Below are 20051 nucleotides of genomic sequence, written 5' to 3'. Positions count from 1 at the left end.
GCTATATCTGAAGCTTCTATCTTATCTGCAGGGGGATAAGAGAATCGAAGGGAATTTAAGGCCTGTGTTAAAGTAACTGGGGTTAGGTAGGACTAGACTCCATTCCTACAAAATAATGTAGCTACGTTATTTTCTCTAATTTTTTTTTTTTTGCTACACCATTGTCCAAAAAATTCCCTTTGGAAAAATTAGAAAAAAGAAACCCCGATGCTTTGGAAAATAATGAGGCATGAGAAAGAGCATCAGAAGGGGGAAAGGTAGCAGGTGAGTCGGTGTGGGAGCCAGGCTGTCTCGCACTGGACACGGCGTCTGGGGGAGAGAGGTGCCCAGGGATTCCTGGGCCTCACTTAAATAAATCTCATGATTTCCACCATCAGCTTGGGGACTTGTAATGTTGTTCTATTCTCAGACAAAAATTTTCCTTAATTGGCTTCAGTTGAGGAAAAATATTGGTGGAGGTGGGCTCAGTAATAAACCAGAAAGCTTCGTGACAAAGAAATTTCACCGAAATGGGGAATTGTCCTAATTTGTGACTTCTTTCTCAGAAGCCGATATCCACCAAAGAAAATCCCCTTCTCCTGTCTCTCCTGATCTAAATAGTTCAGGAGAACAGGTCCCACCCTTTCACGGTTACTCTCTATGACTCATGCGCTAGTCCACTCTGTCCAAGCCTAGGTTTTCACGAGCGTCAGGCAGAATCTAAAAGAATCCACCTCTTTCCCCGCCTCACTCGGTTGCACGTGTATAGGCGAGGAGTCTCCACGATCTCATGGAAGCGGTTCCACCGACACAGTGTCACAATCTAAGGCTGAGAGTAAGAATCTCTCTGCAAAATATCAAGAAAATGGTGTACACCTACACACACACACACCACCTTAAACTATCAGACTGTTCCCAGCAAGCTTTCTCCTTTAGAAAAACAGATATATATATATATATATATGTCTAGGTACAATGATAATTATTATATTTATAGATCACATTGTTATAATTATAATATATTATTACTAAATATATATTATATATGTATTCCCTTCTCCATTCCCTTCTTCAGGGGATCCCTTCTTCAGGGGATCCTCCCAACCCAGGAATCAAACCTAGATCTCCTGCTTTGCAGGCAGATTCTTTACTGTCTGAGCCACCTTGGAAGCCCATATACATGTTTAATTATTTGGAATGGCTGATTTAGAATATGTAAATGAGGAAATATGGATTCTCAGCTGACATGGGTAATAAGGAATCTTTTGATTTGCCTACTTCCCTACCCCAATAAAACAGAGGCCGGGAGGGTGTAATAATTGCTCGTATTTACTGAGCACTTGTCATATGCCAAATTCCCAATGGATGACCTCATTCAAGCCTCACGGTAATCCCAGGAGGTAGGTGCCATTATTATTCCCTCCATCTAGTCAAGGCTATGGTTTTTCCAGTAGTCATGTATGGATGTGAGAGTTGGACTGTGAAGAAAGCTGAGTGCCAAAGAATTGATGATTTTGAACTGTGGTGTTGGAGAAGACTCTTGAGAGTCCCTTGGACTGCAAGGAGATCCAACCAGTCCATCCTAAAGAAAATCAGTCCTGAATATTCATTGAAAGGACTGATGCTGAAGCTGAAACTCCAATATTTTGGCCACCTGATGTGAAGAACTGACTCCTTGGGAAAGACCCCGATGCAGGGAAAGATTGAAGGCAGGAGGAGAAGGGGAAGACAGAGGATGAGATGGTTGGATGGCATCACTGACTCAATGGACATGAGTTTGAGCAAGCTCCTGGAGTTGGTGATGGACAGGGAGGCCTGGAATGCTGCAGTTGATGGGGTCGCAAAGAGTCGGAGACGACTGAGCAACTGAACTGAAGTGCCGTACATCAGCATGAATCGGCCATAGGCATATGCATGCCCCCTCCCTCTGGAACCTCCCTCCCTTCTCCCACCAGAGTCCTGCTTCTGCTCCTCGCTACCACCTTGTTCTAAGACACTGAGTAAACTGGCAGAAGGTCTGAAGATGTTTGGCCAAACAATGTTCCACCACCATTTTCTCCTCTTCCTTTTGGATTTTCTAGAAACCTCTGACTTCCCGGACTCTTATGAATTGCTGGGGAAGGAAAAAAGGCAGTCTGTGCAAAGGAACATTACAAAGTAGAAAGGGCTGTGTCAGAGGCTGGCCACCCATCAGAAAGTGAAGTGAAGAGAATTCTCCAGTGGTCCAGTGGTTGGGATTCTGTGCTTTCACTTCCAAGGGCCCAGGTTCCATCCCTGGCTGGGGAATTAGGATCCCTGAGGTTTGGCCAAAAAAAAAAGAAAAGAAAAGTGAAGTCAAGGTTGTGAAGCTTTTCAGGGAAGCTGAGCAATAGGACTGGGGTGGAAGGAGGGCCAAGGTGATTTTCCGGCTCCCCCAGCTATGACAGCAGCCGCCCCTGTGCTATGTAAACTGAGGTGGCTATTAAGTGCACAGGCTTGTGCGTGACACACTGACCTATACAGTCTGTTAACATTTATTCAGTGCTCAATGTGTACGAGGCTCAGCCCTAAACATCACTCACCTCAGCTCTGTCTCCCAGGAGCTGGTGATCTGAGGTCACGTGGGACAAATAATCATGAAAGTGTTAGTCACTCAGTCATGTCTGACTCTGGTACTCCATGGAATGTAGCCCATCAGGCTCCTCTGTCCATGGGATTCTCCAGGCAAGAACACTGGAGTGGGTTTCCATTTCTTTCTCCAGGGGATCTTCCGAACCTGGGAATCAAACCTGGGTCTCAGGCATTGCAGGCAGATTCCTTACCATCTGAGCTGCCAGGAATTCCAAAATATACATCAGAGAATAAAAACAAGAACCAGCTGTTATTAAAAGCTAGGGGTGGAGAGGAGAGAAAGCAACGGTGGAGGGGGTGGAGTTAGACCAGGAATCCGACAGTGTGGGGGCAGCAGGGACAGGGCTCCCAGGGCAGGGTGGCCTTTGATCTCCATCACACACACTTCTGAGAGATGGAGCCCCGCGGGCGCCTCTGCTGTGCGTCTTGTGCTCTCCTGGGAGGATCTCAGCCTTCCTCCAGCCGGAGGCAGTAACGCAGTGCGGGGTGCTCGGGGAGAATCTGGCTGAATCCGTGGATGGGGGAGTCTTGTCTCAGTGCATTGATTCCAAACCCTTTCATGTATTCAAAAATAGGTCCACATCATACGATGATCTTTTACTTGTATCTAGTTAGTTTCACCTTTTCTATGTCATATTTAGTGCTCCCATTTCATTTCGTTTATGTTTTCTAATTTTTCCATCTCTTCTTTTATTTTTTTGATGTTCTTTCTCAAACTTTTACCAAGTGTAGTAGAAAAGATTTTGTATCCATATATATATATATATATATAGTATGTATAATACATATATTTTAGAAAACTTATGAACTCTTGCCTAACTAAAAAACTTGACATTTTTGCTTCCACTTGTTTAACTTAGTATGAATAGAATGCTAGATTTCTAATTTTAAAAAAATAGATATGCAACAAGCAACAAAGGCTTACTGTATAGCACAGGGAACTATAGTCAGTTTCTTGTAATAACCTGTAATGGAAATAACCTGAAAAATAACGCATGTGTGTATGTATAACTGAATCACCTTGCTGTGCACTGGAAGCACTGGAAGTCAACTGCACTTCAGTCAAATACATATATTAAGAAAAAAATAGATAAAATCGTAGAATGAGAAATGAATATGTAAAAAAAAATAATAATAAAGACCCAAAGGACTGTCCTATGTAGTGATGTAAGTCGTCTCTTCACTGCAGTCCTCCTCACTGAAGAGGATGCCCATGCCCTTTCCCTCTGAGTGTGTTTCCACCTAGCTTTTTGACATAAATACGACTGCTTCTCCGTGTGCTCTCCCATATCATGCTATGTCTCTGACAATAACCTTTGTACCTGTTTTTACAGCCAGAAAAAAAAAAAGTCCCCAAATTCTTTGCTATTCTTCGTTTCCAAGCTGCTGCTGCTACTGCTGCTAAGTCACTTTAGTCGTGTCAGACTCGGTGCGACCCCATAGACGGCAGCCCACCAAGCTCCCCTGTCCCTGGGATTCTCCAAGCAAGAACACTGGAGTGGGTTGCCATTTCCTTCTCCAATGCATGAAAGTGAAAAGTGAAAGTGAAGATGCTCAGTCGTTTCCAACTCTTAGCAACCCCATGGACTGCAGCCCACCAGGCTCCTCCATCCATGGGATTTTCCAGGCAGGAGTACTGGAGTGGGGTGCCATTGCCTTCTCCATCACCTCCAAGAGGTGAGGCTAATTTCCCTCCCATCACAGGCAACTGTATTGAGTCACTGCTAATGTCAGCAGTGTGGCCAGTGTGGCTGAAATCATGGTCCCTCTGAGGTTAGAACACACACAGCTCTTTCTCCTGAGTCGATCCCTCTGGAGAAATCCCGCCCAGTCATGGGCTCTCAGACAGCATACGGAGGAGCTTCTGGGATGGAGTCAGGGCACACCAGAGGCCTCCTGCCAACAGCCACAAGACAGATCCAACCTGGAGGAAAAGCTGCAGCCTCGTCAAGTCTTCAGATGACTGGAGACACCTTGACTTCAGCCTCCCAGGAGAACGACCCTGCAGAGCTGCTCCCCAATTCCTGACCCGCAAAACCTGTAACATGATAAATCTTCATTGTCTTAGGCCAGTAAGTTGCAGGGTCATTTGTTACACAGTATTTAATGCCGATACAGGCCTGTCCCCGCCATTGGCAAAGGCCCGAAGATACGACAGTTCGGAAGACAGTTCTCTGCCTGCCCTCGTAGGGCGCAGCTAATAAGCAGCACAGACGAAAAAACAACCAGTAGAGAGGGAAACGGAGAAGGCGATGGCACCCCACTCCAGTACTCCTGCCTGGAAAATCCCATGGATGGAGGAGCCTGATAGGCTGCAGTCCATGGGGTCGCTAAGAGTCGGACACGACTGAGCAACTTACTTTCACTTTTCGCTTTCATGCATTGGAGAAGGAAATGGCAACCCACTCCAGTGTTCTTGCCTGGAGAATCCCAGGGGCAGCAGAGCCTGGTGGGCTGCCGTCTATGGGGTCGCACAGAGTCAGACACGACTGAAGCGACTTACCAGCAGCAGCAGAGAGGGAAACAGGCTCTGATAGAAAGAATGAGGCACCAGTGAGGGGGAGAAGCAGGGGAGCACAGAGGAGGCCCACCTAGCCTGTTCTAGGAGGTCAAAGCCAAGTGGTAACCAGGCTGCATGTCTATAAAAGATAAGCAGGAAGTATCCAGGTGTGTTAGAGGGCGGGGGCTGCTGTTACAAAGGACACAGACGGGAGAGGGGGCTTCATCAGGTCTGGAGGTTGGAAGCCTAAGACCAAGGTGTCCCCAGAGGGGCTTCCTTCTGAGGCAGTGATGGAAGGACCCACTCCAGGCTCCTCTCCTTAGCTTATAGACACATCTCCCTGGGTGTCCTCTCCTGTCTTCTCTCTGTGTGCATCTCTGTATGCAAACTTCCCCCTCTTGTAACGACACAAGTCATATTGGATTTGTTGTTGTGGTTGAGTCACTCAGTCCTGTCCGACTCTTTTGTGACCCCCATGGATGGTAGCTTGCCAAGTTCCTCTGCCCATGGGATTCTCCAGGCAAGAATGCTAGAGTGGATTGCCATTTCCTCCTCTAGGGGATCGAACCCACATCTCTTGCATTGGCAGGTGGGTTCTTCAAAACTGAGTCACTAGGGAAGTCCCAGAGTGGATTAGGGCCCACCCAAATGACCTCACTTTAGTGTGATTACCTCTGTAAAGATCAGATCTCCAATCAGGTCACACTCTGAGGTACTAGGGGGTAGCACTTCAACATACAGATGGGGTAGGGGGGGTGGAGGGATGGAGGACACAGCTGGGCCCCTAACACCAGGTGGAGCCATCAGGCACACGGATGGGCACATACAAAAGACTATGCAGGCAAGGTGGAGCCCGTTAAATTGGACAAGTATGATTGTAAACAGAGAAAACAGCAAAAGCTGGGGCCAGGTCATAGAATGTCTTTCCAGCCCTGTCCAAGCACTTACCTTCCATCTTAAGAGCGCTAGCAGCCGTTGGAGGGCCTTGAGAAGGGGAGTCGCATCATGGGATTTGCATTCTGGAAACTTGGTTCCAGCTGCCCGACTGAGCATCAGTTGGCAGGAACAGGAGTTCACACAGGAAGACCACTAGCCCCTGAGGCAGCAGATGTTGATGGCGCATGAGCTAATGGGGCAGTGATGGGACGGCAAAAAGGAAAAGACTGGAGGAAGAGGAAGCAGCAACAGAGCCTGTTGAAGGGAGAGCTATTGTGGGAGAAGAGAGGGAAGAATCAAAGATGCTGCCATGTCCCCTGGCTCAGACTAAAGGATGGCCAGTGGTGACCTTCCCAGAGGAGGACGCAAGAAGAAGGCTCGGGATACAGAGGACAAGCCTGGTGTTGGGCCTTCCGAGTCGGAAGTTACTGAGTACCACACAGATTGGATGGGTAGCTGTTCCAACGCCTTAGGAAAAAATGATCCAGTCCGCAGATAGAGACCTGAAGCCATTCCCATCAAGCTGATCACTGAGGCCCAGGGAAATGAACGAGCTCTGAAAACCACAGCGCCTGAACCAGACAGTGCGTCCTCGGACAGAACCCACCCTGAAGACCAAGCACACTGCCCGGAGAGAGGGGAAGAGGATGGGGAATCGAGAGAAGAGGTTCATTCTGAAGACAGCATCGGCAGCCAATTACGCTGCAGGTCAAATAAGAACTGGGCTGCGTCCTCGAACATAGCAGAAGGACAGGGCTAATGACCTTGGCAAGCACATTCGAGTCAGGCATGCTCATCTGGGGTCTACGTACCCAGTCATCCTCATCGTCTTAGGTACTGGACTGGCCAACAAGTAAGTGCGTTCAGGCTTTTCAGTAAGATGGTATGGAACACCGGAAAGAACTTTGTGGCCAACCCAAGATTTTTTTTCTTTATAAACAGATAAAGGGGGAGCATTCAGCCGCTGGTATCACGCCAGAAGTCCCTTTCTAAGCAGGTTCCCCCTTGCTGGATTGGCAGAAAGGTCCGAAGTTTTCCTAAGACCAATAAGAGCTCCCTGAGACATTGCTGAGCTGGGACGGCCCCAGAGGGGCCAGTTCTGAAGACGCTGATGTGCTGCGGAGCACATCACCCGCCCAGAACACAGGGAGACAGGGGCAGGCTTCATCCGCGTGCTGTGCGGGGGGCAGGCAGGCTCCAGTCCTGAAGGACTCCCTGCGAGCTTCCCTTTCTCTGCGCCGCACATCCTCATCCTCGCACCTAAAGCTGAAATCAGCTAGTGACCCTGAGCTCAGAACTGAGCCTCCCTGGTCTCTGCTCCTTTCTTCTGGAAAATCAGGATGAGGTTACAGCTCCACACGAAGGGTGGAGTGGGGATTAGATGAGAGTACATAGCACAGTACTTGGCACACAGTAAGAGCCTAGGGAGAGTTTTTTTATATAATTTTTTAAATATATTGATTTATTAATTTGGCTGCACCGGGTCTTCATTGCAGTATGCGGGATCTTGAGTTGCCATATGTGGGCTCTAGTTCCCTGACCAGGGTTCAAATGCAGGCCCTCTGCACTAGGAGTGTGGAGTCTTAGCCACTGGACTTCCAGGGAAGTCCTGAAATATTTCTGTTATAATAAATAATGATACCACGCTCGATATGATATTAGAATACTATTAATAGTATTAGGCTCTAGCACTAATCATCTTTTGCCTCGCATTGTCAGCTGGGAGTCTGCATGTCCTTCTCAACCCAGCCCATCATTACCTGCAACCTCGAGCCCACGGCCCTGCCCCCAGCCCAGCTCTCAGAGAGCCCAGCTCAGTCTTAATTCCTGTCACAGGCCCAGCGTCTAGGGTGCCTGGCACGTGGTGGTAAGTAAATAAAGCTTGCGGAATGAGTTAATAAATTCCAAGTGTATCTACCAACACGTACTTATGAGAGCAGGGAAACACTGCCTCCAGGAATGGGAAAAGCCATCTGTGACAAACCATGGAAAGGCTGCTGCCTCTGAAGAGGAAAAGACCGGAGCTCTGACCTTGTTCTGGATGGCAGGCTTGGAGAGCCACCCTGCAATGAAGTTCAGAAAATGAGCAAAGCCCCAGAGCCGCCAGTTGGCACAGCAGGAAGAAGAGATAAGAGCCCTGTGGGCTTTGTTGGTCTTTCGCCCTCGCAGGGGAACTCCCTGTAGAGGCACCAACACCGGTAACAGAGAGAAACAGACACAGGTCTGTCTCTCGGTAAATGCTGCGGGCTGCAAACTGCCATCACCTCGCTCATCGGGAGAGAGACAGGGCGAGGGGCTGGGCCCAGGTGACAGTTTGGGAGTGAAAGGCGCTCAGCGTGTCTGACTTTTCGAGGCCCCATGGACTATACAGTCAATGGAATTCTCCAGGCCAGGATACTGGAGTGGGTAGCTTTTCCCTTCTCCAGGGGGGTCTTCCCAACCCAGGGATCAAACCCAGGTATCCTACATTGCGGGCAGGTTCTTTACCAGCTGAACAGCAGGTTCTTTCCCTTACAAGGGAAGCCCGAGAATACTGGCGTGGATAGCCTATCCCTTCTCCATCGGATCTTCCCGACCCAGGGATCAAACCGGGGTCTCCTGCATTGCAGGCATATTCTTTACCAACTGAGCTATTAGGGAAGCCCACAATTTGTGAATACCACCCAACAAAGAAGGGCTTCTCAGGTGGCGCCAGTGGTAAAGAATTCACCTGCAATGCCGGAGACACAAGAGACGTGGGTTCGATTCCTTGGTCAGGAAGATCCCCTGGAGAAGGAAATGGCAACCCACTCCAGCATTCTTGCCTGGAAACTTCCATGGACAGAGGAGCGTGGTGGCTACAGTCCATGGGGTCACACAGAGTCAGACAAGCCTGAGCACAGCACAACAAATCACCCAACAAACAAACCCCCAACTAATCCAGCAAAACACGACAAATTACGTGACATTTCAGACCCAGCAGGAGACAAAACAGACCCCCCTGCAGAGGAAGTGATGTATGCGCTGTAGCCAGTGAGGTCAACACCCTGAAAGGGGAAAAGGAAATCAAGTGCAAAGGGCCAGACAAAATTTCTTAAAAGAACCTGGAGGGTTGTGCCTGAACGAGGTGCGCTTGGCAGCCTCCCAGCCCTTTCCTCCAAAACCTTTCTCACCTACACTTACGGGCCAGCAGGATTCTGGAAAGAGCAAAGAGACACTGAAGTCTCCTTCCCTTTAGACACAGTGCTTCCTGCAGAGGACATGACTGGGGGTCAGGGGGGAAGAGGAGGGGCGGGGGCATCACAGAGTAGAGAGCTGGACCGTCAGGAAGATGACCCCAGACTGAATGCCATTTATTTGGTGACTGCCTAGAGGAGACCATAAAGATGTAATCTCTCAGGGAGTGATGCTCCCTGGCCCGAGGACCTCTTGATCCCAGTTATCTCCAAGAAGCATAAACATGAATTAGGTGCTCCCAGCGCCCCGGGGGGAATTCCACTCCCACCCTCATTTAACTGAGAAACTGAGGTACAGAGAAATGAAGGAAATGGCCCCAGAGATACCAGAGTGAGTCAGCAGCGGGACCAGGAAGCCCGGGCTGCGACTCCCCGCTTCCTGGTTTCCTCTATAAATATGAGAGCACATTCTCACCCACAGGCAGCTTTCCAGGAGCGCAGGCATGGAGAGTCAGGTCTTTCTGGGGGGAGGGGCAAGATACCTGACCTCAGGCCCCCAGGTCTAAAGTTTCTCTTGAGATAGGGCTTCCCCCTTCCCTCAGCCACGTCGTTGCACAGCCTGGAAAACCAATGTACTGAGATGCCCTGACTCCCTGCTCCTTAAGTGAGCGCACCCCCATCACTACGCTTAAGCAGGGTCTCTGCCCGAAATCAGCCACACTCTGTCCCCGGGAACCCGACCATGCCCCTGTGTGCCAACCGCTTCTTCTGGGCGCCGTGCTTTGTAAAACGCCGGCACGCGCTTCAGAAAAGAACTGTGTCCTTCTTAATGGCCACCAGAAGGCTTGTTTGGGGATCTGTCCCTCTAAAGCAAAAAAGGAGAAGAAAGAATAAGCGAGGGCTGGCTGCACACTGCTTATTATCAGCTTCCGAAGCGAGTGGAAGTTTAACCAACTTCAAGGAAAGTACACACAGTTCTGAGCCCCGAACTGTTTGAGGACTTTCCACTTTTTTTTTTCAGGCACTGGAGCTGGATTCTGGAGCAAAGGGCAGCAGTGATTATTCTAGAAGTTATGTCATAGATGGTGTAACATTACCTCTGCGCACTGGGATCTTATCGGCCATGTGCGTCGGCTCTATTTTGAGACCCACTGGAGCCTGCTACTTTGGACATGGGTAGTGTTAACAAGTCAGCACACGGTTGACAAGGGTTGAACCTGCCTCCTCCCGGCAAGAGCAATAGTCAGATCAGACTCTCAGCACCTGAATTCTCGGATTGCAATGCTGCTTTTGCTTCAACATGAAAGACATCAGCACAGTGTAAAGTGCAACTGTAAACCAAGCCCAGGGGGAAACACAGTCACATCTTCTGGCTTCAGTCTCTTTGCTATTCGGGCGAGAGGACAGACAGAATTGAAAACATTGAGCTCCTTCCACAGGGCAGGGCTGGGAGCCGGACTCCCAGGCAGGCGGGCAGGCAGGCGTGTCAGGCCCCGGGCGGGTGCAAGAACCCAGCTTACTGTCTTAGTCTCCTGGGTGGGAGACCCCGGCCTCTCCCTGGGCACTGGCAGGCAGCCAGTTCTCAGGGTCTGACCTGATGCCATAGTCTCAGCTATTTCCATGAAGGATGCAGCCATTCAGCTGGCTGAGGGATGCTAGCAGCTCTGAAAGTCAGGGTCTGGTCTTCTCTTTGTCCAGTGCCCCCACCCCCCCCCCCCACCCCACCTCCAGGGCCCGTGCAGGCGCTGCTGCCTGACACTGACCACTTGCCGTCTGCAAGCTGTCTCACCGCCTCCTTGGACCTAGAAACCTAGGACCAGGGTTTCGGGTCTTGCTAAGACACGCCCCTTCTTCCCATCTCCCAGATGTGAGTGGCTTCCTCTTATTTCTGTCCCAAAGGAGTGGTGACAACGTATACAGTGCATTGTCGTTTAGTCCCGAGGTCGTGGTTGACCCTTTATAACCCCATGGGCTGTAGCCCACAGGCTCTTCTGTCCATGGGATTTCCTGGGCAAGAACACTGGAGTGGGTTGCCATTTCCTTCTCTAATACAGCACATGGGAGACATTATAGATGCCAGCTCATCCTGCCCACAAAGGGTTTTTGTCTTTCTAGTACAAAAACTGTAGTGCTGGAGAAGACTGGGAGACTTTTAGACTGTAAGGAGATCAAACCAGTCCGTCCCAAAGGAAATCAACCCTGACCACTCATTGGAAGAACTGATGTTGAAGCTCCAATACTTTGGCCACCTGATGCGTAGAGCTGACTGTTTGGAAAAGACCCTGATGCTGGGAAAGATTGAAGGCAGGAGGAGAAGGGGACGACAGAGGATGAGATGGTTAGGAGCACCGCCAACTCAATGGATATAAATTTGTGCAAACTCCGGGAGATAGTGGAGGACAGGGAAGCCTAGCATCCTGCAGTCCACGGGGTTGCAGAGTTGAACACAACTTAGCAGCTGAACCACAACAACAATACAAGAAGGGGCAGAGCTTTTTTCTGGCAGACAATCCTATTGGATTTAAAGTAGGGTGGTTAGAAAGGTTTCATCTCCATCTGGCTCAAAATTAGAGCCACACTGAAGACGACCCAAGTCTTCCACGGATGGTAAAACAGCGTGGGGTCCTGAGAAGAGTTTAGAAGGTGAGAGAGTGAGTTCCATATCCAGACACCCAAGAGAGCCTCGGGATGAAGTACAGCCAGGAAGATGGCCCATTTTTTTAGCCACCATATGTGTCGGACAGTGTGACCTTTCAGCCTCCATGGACCATTACTGTTAACAGCTTTTATGTGTCAATTCTCCCAATTAACTTCTACTTAGACAAATAATAATCTCCCCTTCTTCGGGAAATTGAGGGCTCATTTGCCTCAAAAATAATTTCCCTCTCCCATAAGAGAGTAAGACCTAAATAAGTCTTTCAAAATCTTCCCCCTTTTAAGTGACTATTTCTAGAAGTGAAAAGTTAGAAAGGCCAGAATAATTAGGTTAAGTCATAACTAGCCCAGAGCCATCTGTGCGTAGAATGGGATGATCTTGGTAGCAGTTAAGCCACTTACCAACCTACTATTCGCTGGGCAGGGATGAAGGAAGAAGTGGCTAATGATGGATGGTCCAAGGAAACAGCTGTCGTTATTCTGGTTCAGTTTACAGCAATTCTTGCCCTTCTGAAGATAAGAAGAGGCAGGTGCTCAAGGCTTTAGACTAGAGAGCAGGTAAGGAGGCCCCACGTGAGTTTCAACTCTTCCCTGAGGAGGAAAGTGAGTGATGTGAGCTGGTTAAGGGTTTGGAGTCACGGAGCAAGGTTCAAATCTTAATTCTGTCACTTAGATAAATTACTTACCTCTTTCAATGTCAAATTCCTCATCTGCAAAATGGAAAAATAAGAATATTTGCCTGGTAGGATTGTTGTGAAGATTACGATAACAGGCCAGGTGCAGCATAAGGGCTTAGGAAGTGGCAAATAATCATGGGAGAATAAATGAAATGAAGAGGATTTGCTAATAAATAAGACTCTCCCAACTAATCTCACCTCCAATTATGACTAGGGAGCTTGGTGTATCATCCTTCACCCTGGAACCCCACTCGGCAATGATGCCATCTGCTTGCTTGTTGTAATAATCCAAGAATTAAAAGGAAAGAAAGAAAGAGGAAGGGAGGGAGAGATGGAGGGAGGGAGGGAGGGCGGGAAAGTGATAAACAGCAAGTAAAGAAAAAAGCGTAGTGTTAGTTGCTCAGTTCTGTCCAACTCTTTTGTGACCCCATGAACTGTAGCCTACCAGGATCCTCTGTCCATGAGATTCTCCAGGCAAGAATACTGGAGTGGGTTGCCATTCCCTTTTCCAGGGGATCTTCCTGACCCAGGGACTGAATCCCGGGTCTCCTGCATTGCACGTGGATTCTTTACCATCTGAGCCACCAGGGAAGCCCAAGTAAAGAAATGTAGATAATAAAATTTGACTCTGTATTAAGAGCCTTCCAAAACACTCTGGACAACATTTGTATTTCTGACCATTTCCAAGCCTATAAAGAGTTCCTGTAGAAAGCTATGCCTTGGAAAATTCAGATCGAGGAGTGCGCACAGATTGTGAAACCGTTTCTTGGCTTTGGACACTAAAGTGAGTCTACTCAGTTCAGTTCAGTTCAGTTCAGTCGCTCAGTCATGTTCAACTCTTTGCGACCCCATGAATCACAGCACACCAGGCCTCCCTGTCCATCACCACCTCCTGGAGTTCACTCAAACTCATGTCCATCAAGTCGGTGATGCCATCCAGCCATCTCATCCTCTGTCGTCCCCTTCTCCTCCTGCCCCCAATCCCTCCCAGCATCAGGGTCTTTTCCAATGAGTCAACTCTTCGCATGAGGTAGCCAAAGAATTGGAGTTTCAGCTTCAGCATCAGTCCTATGAACACCCAGGACTGATCTCCTTTAGGATGGACTGGTTGGATCTCCTTGCAGTCCAAGGGCCTCTCAAGAGTCTTCTCCAACACCACAGTTCAAAAGTATCAATTCTTTGGCACTCAGCTTTCTTCACAGTCCAACTCTCACATCCATACATGACCACTGGAAAAACCATAGCCTTGACTAGACAGACCTTTGTTGGCAAAGTAATGTCTCTGCTTTTGAATATGCTATCTAGGTTGGTCATAACTTTCCTTCCAAGGAGTAAGTGTCTTTTAATCTCATGGCTGCAATCACCATCTGCAGTGATTTTGGAGGCCAAAAAAATAAAGTCTGACACTGTTTCCACTGTTTCCCCATCTATTTCCCATGAAGTGATGGGACCAGATGCCATGATCTTAGTTTTCAGAATGTTGAGCTTTAAGCCAACTTTTTCACCCTCCTCTTTCACTCTCATCAAGAGGCTTTTTAGTTCCTCTTCACTTTCTGCAATAAGGGTGGTGTCATCTCCCCACTCGGCATATCTGAGGTTATTGATATTTCTCCCAGCAATCTTGATTCCAACTTGTGTTTCTTCCAGCCCAGCGTTTCTCATGATGTACTCTGCGTATAAGTTAAATAAATTGGGTGACAATATACAGCCTTGACGTACTCCTTTTCCTATTTGGAACCAGTCTCTTGTTCCATGTCCAGTTCTAACTGTTGCTTCCTGACCTGCATATAGGTTTCTCAAGAAGCAGGTCAGATGGTCTGGTATTCCCATCTCTTGAAGAATTTTCCACAGTTTATTGTGATCCACACAGTCAAAGGCTTTGGCATAGTCAATAAAGCAGAAATAGATGTTTTTCTGGAACTCTCTTGCTTTTTCCATGATCCAGCGGATGTTGGCAATTTGATCTCTGGTTCCTCTGCCTTTTCTAAAACCAGCTTGAACATCAGGAAGTTCACGGTTCACGTATTGCTGAAGCCTGGCTTGGAGAATTTTGAGCATGACTTTACTAGCATGTGAGATGAGTGCAATTGTGCGGTAGTTTGAGCATCCTTTGGCGTTGCCTTTCTTTGGGATTGGAAAGTGAGTCTATTAGGTAGGTATAAAAAAGTGGCAGGTATATAAAGGACGGTATGCCTAGAACTTCCAGTTCTGATACCAAAGGACGAAACAACTCAGATCAGTGCGTTGACTTATCCTCGGCACAGTGTCATATACTATGTATTCAACAACAACGAAAGAGTATTATGTGTTACGTAGAAAAAGGCTAGAGAGGGAATTTGCTTTACAAAACTGACAAAGAGCCTCTCACCGAGAGAGCTGGTTCTTCTTTCTAGCCTCCTTCCAAATATAAGATAGTTTTATTTTTAGTACTCAGTAGTTTAAAAGATACATAAGAACAAAGTCATACTTTATATTCAAGAAAACTTTAAATTTGCAGTTTATTAGTTAATGACAAACATGTGCTTTGGCCACCTGATGCCAAGACCCGACTCATTGGAAATGAGCCTGATGTCGGGAAAGATGGAAGGCAAAAGGAGAAGGGGGCGGTAGAGGATGAGATGGTTGAATAGCTTCACCAACTCAATGGACATGAGTTTGAGCAAACTCTGGGAGATGATGGAGGGCAGAGGAGCCTGGTGTGTTGTAGTCCACAGGGTTGCAAAGCATTGGACACAGCGACTGAACAACTTTCCAACACTGATCATTTTCTTAGTCTATGGAAAACAGCTCATGCATATAAAGCAGCCCTTGCAGTGACTCAGTGACCTCACGGGCATCTTCAGCCACCAGCTGGGGACCTGATTTAGAGCGGAAAGCAGGACGGGATGCTCAACATGTCCTCAGAGTGTTTTCTGTCATTCAAACAAAATGAATACTCCAATTAAAAAAAAAAAGTTTCTAAATAATAATTTAAGCAAGATGAGATGAAACTACTTTCCCCTAAATCTCTGAGCACAGGAAGGCAGTCTCGTTCTGCAATTAGTTTCATTTCCATGTGCTTGGAAATTCTACCCACCTTAGAGTATTTTCAGTTCAGTTCAGTTCAGTCGCTCAGTCATGTCTGACTCTTTGCGACCCCATGAATCACAGCACACCAGGCCTCCCTGTCCATCACCAACTCCTGGAGTCCACCCAAACCTATGTCCATCGAGTCGGTGATGCAATCCAGCCATCTCATCCTCTGTCGTCCCCTTCTCCTCCTGCCCCCAATCCCTCCCAGCATCAGGGTCCTCTCCAGTGAGTCAACTCTTTGCAAGAGGTGGTCAAAGTATTGGAGTTTCAGCTTTAGCATCAGTCCTTCCAATGAACACCCAGGACTGATCTCCTTTAGGATGGATTGGTTGGATCTCCTTGCAATCCAAGGGACTCTCAAGAGTCTTCTCCAACACCACAGTTTAAAAGCATCAATTCTTTGGCGCTCAGCTTTCTTCACAGTCCAACTCTCACATTCATACATGACCACGGGTAGAGTTTTTTAGCTCTCTACAAAATAAGAAGTATTGCCAATAAAATATTTATTGAATGATAGTGAATTTAAATTTTAAATTCACCTTTAAATTCACCACATTCCTTGTGTTGTCTGATATTCTGATAACTTTCAGATAACAGGTATACCTTATTGAATAGAATGGGAGAAAAGCCCAAAGTCACTCAATATGGGACACAAACTGCACTACCACATGTGTTTTAAATATATTATGCACACAATTAAGAACGCAGTATTGTAAACCAGCTCTATAAATCTTATAATAAAACAGTAACACACCAATGCTTCTTAGCCACAAAGAGGCCCTTAATAATACTATAGATTCCATGGTGATATGGCTTTGGGACTGACTTAATACTCCCTGGGAAGAATGTCAACCGGCTGAGATATATCAGAGCACATTGCCTTCTGAGTACCTAAAATGAAAAGGAAAAACGTCTTCTTGCAAGGCAGAAGCAGCTCAGCGTGTGCCCAGTTTCAGCACTTCTGAAAATCCTTTGGATTTTTACTACCATTTAAAAATGCTAAGAAAATTTAATTTTCTGACAGGGCTTCAGGCCTTGTTCTTTGAAGAACACAACTGGGATGCTTTGCCTTTCAACTTCAGGCCTAAACTAATCAGAAAAATAAATCTTTTGTAAATTATAAGGTACTAGCCTATGCAAATGCCAGCAATTAAAATTAGCATCATACTTCTCCCTAACCTTGATTCCATTGTTAGGAAAATAACTTCAGGAAACTTACAAGAAGGCATTTCAACTTTAAGAAGATATTTTTTTTTCCTTGAGAGTGGATGTTGGTGGGGGTGGGGGGCAGACTGATTAATTTTTCTTTTATCAGATCAGATCAGGTCAGTCGCTCAGTCGTGTCCGACTCTTTGCAACCCCATGAACGCAGCACGCCAGGCCTCCCTGTCCGTCACCAGCTCCCGGAGTTCACTGACTCAGAAGAGTCTCTTTATTTTGGAAAATTTGGAAGTCACACAGAAGTGGCATTTATGTTACTGTATATAATGTATATAATTACTAATATACATACTATATATGCTCACATATCTATTTTCCAGTTGCAGCACATGGACTTAAGAGTTTTCATTTTCTCTCCTCCCCTACTCCCCCCAAAAACTGGATTATTTTAATCCCAGACATTATATAATTTCAGTGCAAACATTTCACAATATACACCTAAGACATGAGAACTCCTTTTTTGAAATAGCACAATCACAAATCCACTCATGGTTAAACAAGTAACAATAATCCTTTAATAGTCTCTAATATGTAGTCAGCCAGTGTTCAAATTTCCCCAAATGTCCCATATTAACTTTTTATCAGATATATATCTTCAACTTTTAAGGATGGTGACTGTTTTTAAGGAACTCACATAGCTGAAATCCCCTTGCAGTTCCGCTTAGAAATATTTCTTTAAATAAGTGCTTAGTCATGGGGTATTTTATCACAGATTCAACAATCACCCTGGACCTTTATTGAGATGGGCCCACACATCGCTGGATAGTAGAGACAGGCTCCACTAAACTTTTCTTACCACTTCTTACTGTAGGGCAGCTCTTTATAGTACAAAGAGCTGGAAGTCAGGAAACCTTGATTCTAATCTTAATTCGGTCATTACATAACTGTACAACCCTGAGCAAATCCATTTTTCTTCTCTCTCTCAGTTTCTAAGCCTGTGGAATGAGTGGGTTAGCCTATATAATCTCTACATTTCTTTTTGGCTCTTAAGGTTCAACATACTTGATTTTATTTATTTCGAATACTCTATCTTCATGAGGGTGTTTGCAAGGATGAGAGCATGTCTATCACAGGAGAGAGAGTGAAATCATAAGACCACTCAAATCCTTACTTTAGTTTCCTTAAGTCCTTAACCTTTCTAAGTCTCAATGCTATACTGTATTACAGTTATTTTATTAATACTTATCCATCTCTCCCACCAGATGTAAACTTCCACAGAGAGGGAATTTCTCATATTCATCTTTCTGTCATCAATGCCTAGTGTGTAGAACTTGGTACATGCTTGTTACGTAAATGAATGGTTGAGTTTACAATCTGAGGATGAATGACTGCTCCATCTACCTTGCAGGATTATTGTATGGTGAATACCCTAATATATGAAAATAAACGTTTTATGTTACATACTAAAAAATGTTAAACACTGTTATTTATATTAGAAACATTCCAAGTAGAATATTTAGCTACTTATGACAATCCAACCTTGCCTCTAACCTTTATTAAGGGATGAATGACAAGCATTTTTTTTTTTTCTTTCCTATACTAAATTTCATCTCTTTGGAAATTTTTTATACCTCTTTTTTTTAAATTAAAATTACACTTCTAGGTATTCATCACCATTTTTAATTTTTCCCATAATGATCTTTTGGGGGAATTTTTTGGAGTAATTGACTAGTAGCTTAGGCCAGTCTGATTTAAATAAGTACAAGTCAAAATAATGCAGGACATAATGTAACAATAACTGTATATATCAGATACATAAATTTGCCTTTTAAATTTTTTTTTTATTTGGCTGTGCTGGGTCTTAGTCGTGGGGTGAGAACTCTCAGTTGTGGCTGGTGGGATCTAGTTCCCTGAGCAGGGATCGAACTTGGGTCCCCTGCATTGGGAACTCAAGAGTCTTACCCATTGGACCACCAGGGAAGTCCTAAGATACATGAATTTTCTGATGAACTAAATGTTCACTGAATTAATTCGCTAAAGCTGATCCTGACTCAGTTCCTACTATAGCTGAGTGGGAAGAGTTTTGCCTGATTTCCTTAAATGGGCTCTTTCTTGTTAGGTCACCAAGTTTAGTTTATCATTTACAGATTCCTGATTATCCTCAAGCACAGCTTTGAAATGTGAACACTTCCCTTCACTGTGTTCCAATCTGGGGCAACCCCTAGAGCAGCATTTCCTGAAAGGAATATAAGCCCTCAGCAGTGATGCTCACAAAGCTAGTGACCGCACACACACATTTAGGAAACTGTGACGCGTAACCTCCGTGTGGTGATTCACAAACACCTAAGCACACACAAGAACTCCAAAAGGCCGGGCTACGAGGCTGTTTGTTGCATTTCTTGGTTACAAATAAACTTGTTTAACTCAGCATTTCTCAAACTTCCTAATTTCATGTCCTGCTAAAAAAAAAGAAAAGAAAACCAGTGCCAGTTAAACTAGGCTCAAGGATGCTCTCAAATAGGACATTAAAGATGGCAAAGTTTGAAAATATGTGTATCTTGCAGTAGATGAAAGGACTTCCCTCATAGTCCAGTGGTTAAGACTCTGCAATTCCACTGCAGGAGGAACAGGTTCAACTCCTGGTCAGGGAACTACAATCCCACATGCCTCTCCACACAGGCAAGAAATACAAAATTAATTAAAAAGAAGTCAAAGAACTAAATATATTGAATCTAAAAGAAAAGGATAATTGGCCCTGCTGTAACCTGTGGACTCAACCAACCTCGAACAGAAAACGTTTGAGAAAAAAAATTCCAGAAAGTTCGAAAAAGCAAAACTTAAGTTTGCTGAAGGCCAACAACTATCTACGGAACGTTTATTGTATTTATGACCATGTATCTTACATTAGGGTTATTAAGTAATCTAGAGGCGCTCTGAAGCACAGGGGAGGATGTGCACAGATTATATGCAAATTCGACACCATCTTCCATGAGTCTTGAATATCCCTGGATTTTGGTATCTGCAGGGGTTCCTGGAACCAACCTCCCTGACACCAAGGGACCACTGTACCGGTCACTCGGGGGGTTTTTGGTGCAAAACAGACTTTGTTCACTTAAAAAGTAACTTCCGGGTCCACCTCAGAATCTAACTGTCCAGCTGTCCTCAGTGAGCATGTGAAGCTCTTTAAATTCAGATGGCGTGTAATTAAATCATTCAGCTGGTCGACAGGTAGTTGACTTTCACTTGAAGCCACCCCTTTGCCTCTCAGAGAGCCCCACACCCTGAAATGACTCAAGTTCTTAACAC

This window comes from Bos javanicus, chromosome 23 (assembly GCF_032452875.1).
Source record: "Bos javanicus breed banteng chromosome 23, ARS-OSU_banteng_1.0, whole genome shotgun sequence".
Classification (NCBI taxonomy): domain Eukaryota; kingdom Metazoa; phylum Chordata; class Mammalia; order Artiodactyla; family Bovidae; genus Bos; species Bos javanicus.
This window is presented reverse-complemented; position numbering follows the sequence as displayed.